Source organism: Urocitellus parryii, chromosome 8 (assembly GCF_045843805.1).
Source record: "Urocitellus parryii isolate mUroPar1 chromosome 8, mUroPar1.hap1, whole genome shotgun sequence".
NCBI lineage: Eukaryota > Metazoa > Chordata > Mammalia > Rodentia > Sciuridae > Urocitellus > Urocitellus parryii.
In genome coordinates, this window is record NC_135538.1 from 81,036,148 (window position 1) to 81,043,667 (window position 7,520).

The window sequence follows — 7,520 nt, forward strand, 5'->3', positions numbered from 1 at the left end:
AGAACACAATTCACATTTCTATGACAATACTCCAACAATTGAAACACACAGCAGGGAACTACCTAAGAGAGATAAAGAAATCCATTCAATAGAGTTTTAATTATAAAAGCATTTATCTGCACGGGTAACAATCTTACATGTTAGTTCACAGAACATCAAACGGAGAGCATGTGAGGAGAGATGGATTACCTCAGAAATGAAAGAAACTTATGGAGCACTGACCTTTTAGGAATTTGTATGTCTTACATGGGTCTTTCCTTCATTTTCTGGGTCCCATAACCTAAGGCATTCATAATAAAGGCCAGCTTCAACTCCCAGGCGTGGTGTTCTTTACCTCAGATTTTAGAGTCATGATGTAGAAGATGGAAGGTGGAAACGACAATGACTGTAAAGCAACTGGATTAGGGTTCTTGAAAAGTTCTATGATAGAGGCAATGGCTGTCTTGGGCACATTAAATGGAGAGTGTATCAGGAGAGATGGATTACCTCTGAACTGAAAGCCATTAATGCAGAACTGTAGTGTTAGGAATTATTAGCGCAGAACTGTAGTGTTAGGAATTTGCAGGTCTCAAAAGAATCTTTCTTTCTTTCGTACTTTTTCAGGGTTCCATGACTTTACAGCATTTATATAAAGTCCAGCTTCAACTTCCAGGCATGGTGTTCTTTTCCTCAGATTTTGTAGTCATGATGTACAAGATGGAAGACGGAAATGACAATGCCTGTGTGAAGCAGCAACTGAATAAGGGTTTCTGAAATGTTCTCTGACAGAGGCAATGGCTGTCTTGGGCACATCCCATGGAGAGCATGTTAAGAGAGATGGATTACCTCTGAACTGAAAGCCATTGATGGAGCACTGTAGTGTTAGGAATTTGCAGGTCTCAAATGGGTCTTTCTTTATTCTTTGGTGTCCCATGACTTTAGGGCATTCATAGAACAGGCCAGCTTCCACTTCCAGGCATTGTGTTCTTTTCCTCAGATTTTAGAGTCATGATGTAGAAGATGGAAGATGGAAATGACAATGCCTGTCTGAAGCAGCAGTTGCATTAGAGTTCTAGAAATGTTCTGTGACAGAGGCAATGGCTGTCTTGGACACATTAAAGGGAGAGCAAGTTAGGAGAGATGGATTACCTCTGAAGTGAAAGCCATTGATGGAGCACTGAACTGTTAGAAAATTACATGTCTTAAGCAGGTCTTTCTTTCTTTTGTTTTCCGGGTCGCATAACTTTAGGGCATTCATAGTAAAGGCCAGCTTCAACTCCAAGGTGTGGTGTTCTATTCCTCAGATTTCACAGTCATGATGTAGAAGATGGAAGGCGGAATCGACAATGACTTCTGAAGCAGCAGCTGGATTAGGGTTCTTGAAATGATCCGTGACAGAGGCAATGGCTCTCTTGAGCACATTAAATGGAGAGTGTATCAGGAGAGATGGATTACCTCTGAACTGAAAGCCACTTATGGAGCACTGATCTGTTAGGAATTTGCATGTCTCAAGTAGGTCTTTCTTTCTTTTTCAGTGTTCCATGATTTTAGGGCATTCATAGTTCAGGAAGCTTCCACTTCCAGTGGAGGTGTTTTTATTCCTCATATTTTACTGTCATAATGTAGAAGTTGGAAGATGGAAATGACAATGCCTGCCTGAAGCAGTAACTGGATTAGGGTTCTTGAAAGGTTCTGTGACAGAGGCAATGGCTGTGTTGGAAACATTCAATGGAGAGCTGTTAAGAGAGATAGATTACCTCTGAACTGACACCCAGTAATGGAGCACTCAACTGTTAAGTATTGCAGGTCTCTCTATTTCGGGTTTCCATGAATTTAGGCAGTTTTCACTCCTAGTCATGGTGTTCTTTTTTTCAGATTTTACTGTCAGGATGTAGAAGATGGAAGATGGAAACAACAATGCTAGTATGAAACAGCAACTGGATTAGGGTTCTTGAAATGATTAGTGACAGAGGCGATGGATGTCTTGGAAACATTCAATGGAGGATCTGTTAGGAGAGATGGATTACCTCTGAAATGAAAGCCTTTAATGCATCACTGTAGTATTAGGAATTTGTAGGTCTTTAATGGCTCTTTCTTCCTTATTTTTCTGGTGTCCCACGATTTTAGGGCATTCATAGTACAGGCCAGCTGCCACTCCCAGTCGTGGTGTTCTTTTCCTCAGATTTTATTGTCATGATGTAGAAGATGGAAGGTAGAAACGACAATGACTGTCTGAAGCAGCAACTGGAATAGGGTTCTTGAAATGTTCTGTGACAGAGGCAATGGCTGTCTTGGGCACATCCCATGGAGAGCATGTTAAGAGAGATGGATTACCTCTGAACTGAAAGCCATTGATGGAGCACTGTAGTGTTAGGAATTTGCAGGTCTCAAATGGGTCTTTCTTTCTTTTTTGGTGTCCCAAGACTTTAGGGCATTCATAGTAAAAGCCAGCTTCCACTTCCAGGCATGGTGTTCTTTTCCTCAGATTTTAGAGTCATGATGTAGAAGATGGAAGATGGAAATGACAATGCCTGTGTGAAGCAGCAACTGGATTAGGGTTCTTGAAATGTTCTGAGAGACACAATGGTTGTCTTGGGCACATTACATGGAGAGCATGTGAAGAGAGATGGATTATCTCTGAACAGAAACCCAGTAATGGAGCACTCAACTGTTAAGTATTTGCAGGTCTCAAGTGCATCTTTCTATTTCGGGGGTTCCATGAATATAGGTCTGACTGTCAGAAAACAACTGCATTAGGGTTCTTCACAGGTCTGTGACAGAGGCAATGGCTGTCTTGGGATCATTCAATGGAGAGCATATAAGGAGAGATGGAGTACCTCTGAAATGAAAGCCATTGATGGAGCACTGAACTGTTAGGAATTTTCAGGTCTCAAATGGGTTGCTCTTTCTTTTTCAGGATCTCATGACTTTTAGGTCTTTCATAGTAAGGCCAGCTTCCACTCCGGGCCTGGTGTTTTTTACCTCAGATTTTCAGGTCATGATGTAGAAGATGGAAGATGGAAACAACAATGCCTGTCTGAAGTAGCAACTGGATTAGGGTTCTTGAAATGTTCTGTGACAGAGGCAATGGATGTCTTGGGCACATTAAATGGAGAGCATGTTAGGAGAGATGGATTACCTGTGAACTGAAAGCCATTGATGGATCACTATATTGTTCGGAATTTGCAGGTCTCCAATGGGTCTACCTTTCTTTCTTTTTCGGTGTCCCATGACTTTAGGGAATTCGTAGTACAGGCCAGTTTCCACTCCCATGCCTGGTAGTCTTTTTCTCAGATTTTACTGTCATGATGTAGAAGATGGAAGATGGAAACAACAATGGCTGTATGAAGCAGCAACTGGATTAGGCTTCTTGAACGGTTCTGTGTCAGAGGCAATGGCTGTCTTGGGCACATTCAATGGAGAGCATGTGATAGAGATGCATTACCTCTGAACTGAAACCCATTAATGGAGCACTGAACTGTTGAGTATTTGCAGGCTCAAGTGTATCTTTCTATTTCAGGGTTCCATGAATTTAGGTCATTCATAGTAGACGCAGTTTCCACTCCCAGTTGTGGTGTTCTTCTTTTTTTTTTTGTTTTGTTTTCAGATTTCTCTGTCAGGATGTACAAGATGGAAGATGGAAACAACAATGCTAGTGTGAAGCAGCAACTGGATTTGGGTTCTTGAATGATCTGACAGATGCGATGGCTGTCTTGGAAACATTCAATGGAGAATCTGTTAGGAGAAATGGATTACCACTGAAATGGAAGCCTTTAGTGCATCACTGTAGTGTTAGGAATTTGCAGGTCTTAAATGGCTCTTTTTTCTTACTTTTCTGGTGTCCCTTGATTTTAGGGCATTCATAGGAAACTGCAGCTTCCCCTCCCAGTCCTGGTGTTCTTTTCCTCAGTTTTCACTGTCATGATGTAGAAGATGGAAGATGGAAATAACAATGACTGTCTGAGGCAGCAACTGCATTAGGGTTCTTTACAGGTCTGTCACAGAGGCAATGGCTGTCTTGGGATCATTCAATGGAGAGCATGTAAGGAGAGGTGGAGTACCTCTGAAATGAAAGCCATTGATGGAGCACTGTACTGTTAGGAATTGGCATGTCTCAAATGTCGCTTTCTCTCTTTTTTTTTCATTTCTTTTTCAGCGTCCCATGACTTTAGGGCATTCATAGTGAAGACCCGCTTCCACTCCCAGGTGTGGTGTTCTTCACCTCAGATTTTCAGGTCATGATGTAGAAGATGGAAGATGGAAATGACAATGCCTGTCTGAAGCAGCGGATTAGTGTTTTTGAAATGTTCTGTGACAAAGACAAAGGCTGTCTTGGGAACTCTCAGTGGGATAGCACCCCTTGAGACGTCCCAGTTGCTATGGGAACCATCTGTTCAAACAGAGGTTCTGTGACACTCATGGGGTTCTTCACTTCTTGACCATGAGGTTTGGATGCCAGGTGTGGGAGTTTGAAGTTTATCAGAGCAAGCTGGTCATCATAATCGGGTTGCCCCTATTTATGACCCTGGTTTGGCTTGCTTTGCACAAACTTTCTCCCAAAACCCCTTTCATTGATCACACTGAGATGGCTTGTGGTCATTGCACTCCACAGTGTAATAGCCTGTTTGGGTCCCATCTCCTGCCACCTGCAGGGTGGTTGATTGAGGAAACCAGATGAGGGGCCATTGGGGATGAGAAAAGACAGAAATCCAAGGGGTGAAAAAGCTGGAACTTGGTGTCCATTACACCCTGGTAGAGTGCAACCGTCAGGAGCCAGCTCAACACGTTTGTTACACAAGTTTTATCCTTAAAAGGTTTTCTTTTGTGTGTGTGAGAAAATTTGGACAAAGCCATCAAAACCAATGTCATATGTATGACCAGTCCAATTATGAGTAGCAGCTTGTGCCCATAACGTTCCACCGCTGAGCCCTGCCACCTGAACCACAAGTTCAAGAACTGAATACCTCCCTATGTGGAACAGGCCTTAACCCAAGTAACTGGGCAGTCTTGACCAGCGCCTTGCATCAAGAATTCCCAGGAGGGGCATCACCTCCTGGGACAATTAAAGAAAACCCTAATTTAGTCACTGCTCCCCAAAATTGCCTAAATGTTATTCTATATGTCCATCAGTGTTGAGGAAAAGACTTCAAGTTGCTGCTTCATTTTGGTTCTAATGACTGGGTTCCAGTTGGAGCTCACAGGCAATTTTGGAAGCCAGGTTTTTGTAGGCCTTTGATTTCTCTGAAACCGGCTTGAAGCGGACCCCGTTGAGAGATACTCTGGGAAGTTGACACACTTCCATCTCCCACTGCACCACTTTCTGGGTGTACCCATCTCCATGCATGCAGAAGAGCAGAAAGGGCGTCTTCTGCATGTATTGGCAGTTGTTGGCATCTAGCACCTTGCGGATTTCCCTCATGATGTCACTAGGATCCATGGCACTGGTGATTTTCATTCTCCAGGTGAAGTGCAGGGAGCGAGGTTTTGCTTGATGGTTCTCCTTTCTCTGCTCAGTAGGGACATGATGACTTGAGCCCTTATATCTCGGGGTCTTCTCAGACTCAGCTGGAGGCCTTCTTATGATTTTAGATGTAAAAACCCCAGTGGTGCCTCTTTGAGTCTGGGGCAATTCTTCAGCTGGATGGAAGCAGCTGGATGAAGCAAGAGGACCTTCGCGTGTTGCAGTTTGGCATTCCCGGGGCTGGCGGTGGAACATTCGACGAAGGGCACTGGCTCTGGGGAAGCAGATGCAGCCCCGGGTGGAGGTACTTGGGACACTGTGGGTTGAAGTCTCTGGAGGGCTCTGAGGAGGGAAGGTGCTGTTGTTCTGGCCATTCCGGCTCACTGAATGTGTGTCTGCTTTGGATGTTTTGCGGCAAATGTACTTACTCCACAGTGTCCTCCCTCCAGATGGTGTGCTGCTCTTGTAGGCAGCAGGCATTTTCTTGAACTCAGGAGTCTCCAGCTCCTTGGGACTGGTGGTGATCCCAGGTATGGGCCTGGCTGGAGAAATTCCCTTTCCTCCCACAGCACTGCCGCCGGATTTCTGGGAGGCCATTGGATGTTCTCTGAGGTGACTCTGGGCAGTGCTGGTCAGATATGGCCCAGTTCCAGCATGGTGCAGGGACTGTGTCTGCTTCTGAGTGGAAACGCTTCGCTGCACTTTGCGGTGAGGAGGCCAGCTGGTGCTCTTTCTGAGGCCCCTGCTTGGCTGCACCTTAGCCAACGAGATGTTTCTATGGGAGATGGCCACCTCTGGACCAACAAAGGGTTGGAGGACATCATGGCCTCTGTTGATCCACCTGTCTCCCATAATTTCGGCCAGGGTGCTTCGCTTAGTTGGATTGAGCACCAGCAAGCGTTTCAGCAGATTTTCACATTCTGTTGACATGTACAGAGGGATTTGGTATGTACCTTGTAGCACTCTGTCTCTAAGTTCTCTCACATTGCGCCCAAAAAAAGGAAGCGACCCGGTGACTAGGGTGTACAGAACCACGCCAAGACTCCACACATCCACTTCTGGACCATCATACTCTATTTGCTGGAAGAGCTCTGGAGCTGCATAGGGCGGACTGCCGCAAAACGTGTCGAGTTTACACCCAAGTGTAAACTCGTTGCTGAGTCCAAAATCGGCTAGCTTGATGTTCATCTGTGCGTCTAATAACAGATTCTCCGCCTTCAGGTCTCGGTGGGCGACCTGCTTTTGGTGACAATATTGGACTGCAGACACGATCTGCCGGAATACACATCTTGCCTCCTCTTCCTGCAGTCTTCCTTTTTTGGCCAGATAGTCCAAAACTCCCCCTCCACTGGCGTACTCCAGGACCAAACAGAGTGCTTTTTCGCAGTCCAGAGCTTCATAGAGCTTCAGGATGTGTGGGTGGTCTAACATCTTGAGGATTCTCACCTCTCTGTACATCTTTTCGAGGACTTGTGGCTTCAGATGTCTCTTATCGATGATCTTGATTGCCACTTCTTTATCTGTGACGATGTGACGGGCCAGCATGACTTTGGCGAAGGTCCCCTTGCCGAGGGTTTTCACTAGTCTATAATCTCCAATGCGAGGCTGTTCACCTGCAGAGGAAGCTGTGGATTTTTGGCACTGTGCTCCAGAGTGCCCGGTCTGGGAGGTGTCTTCTGCCCGTCTAGCTCCATGCGAGGGGTGCATGGTTTGACCCAAGTTGATGATCGGTGGGTCTCGGTGTCACTGGAAAGTTTAGGATAGGTGAGGGCTAGGCAAGGACAGGGGGGTGGGGAAAACAAGGAGAGAGTTGGAGATGGGTTTGGGGAAAAAACAACCACAACTGCCTTTTACCAACAAATATCGTGCCCAGTTCAAAAACTCGCTCTGGGAACATCAAAGGCCAAAAGGCAAATGAGGAGTGGTTCTAGTTCCACTCATTTCTAGGATTCTCATTCTATTATCTCCTAGGCAGTCAATGCAGTCATAAGGGTACTGACTGCATAAAGAGTGGTCATATGAACCCTAAGTGGACCTAGGACCCAGGCGCTTAGTCTGTCTAAGGAACTTGACAGTTTGT

General features: G+C 45.3%; 1 pseudogene; it reads right to left on the bottom strand.

The window, feature by feature from the left end:
• Positions 1–5,149: 5,149 nt before the first annotated feature.
• On the bottom strand, positions 5,150–7,147 carry LOC144256424 (MAP/microtubule affinity-regulating kinase 3 pseudogene; annotated as a pseudogene).
• Positions 7,148–7,520: the final 373 nt, after the last annotated feature.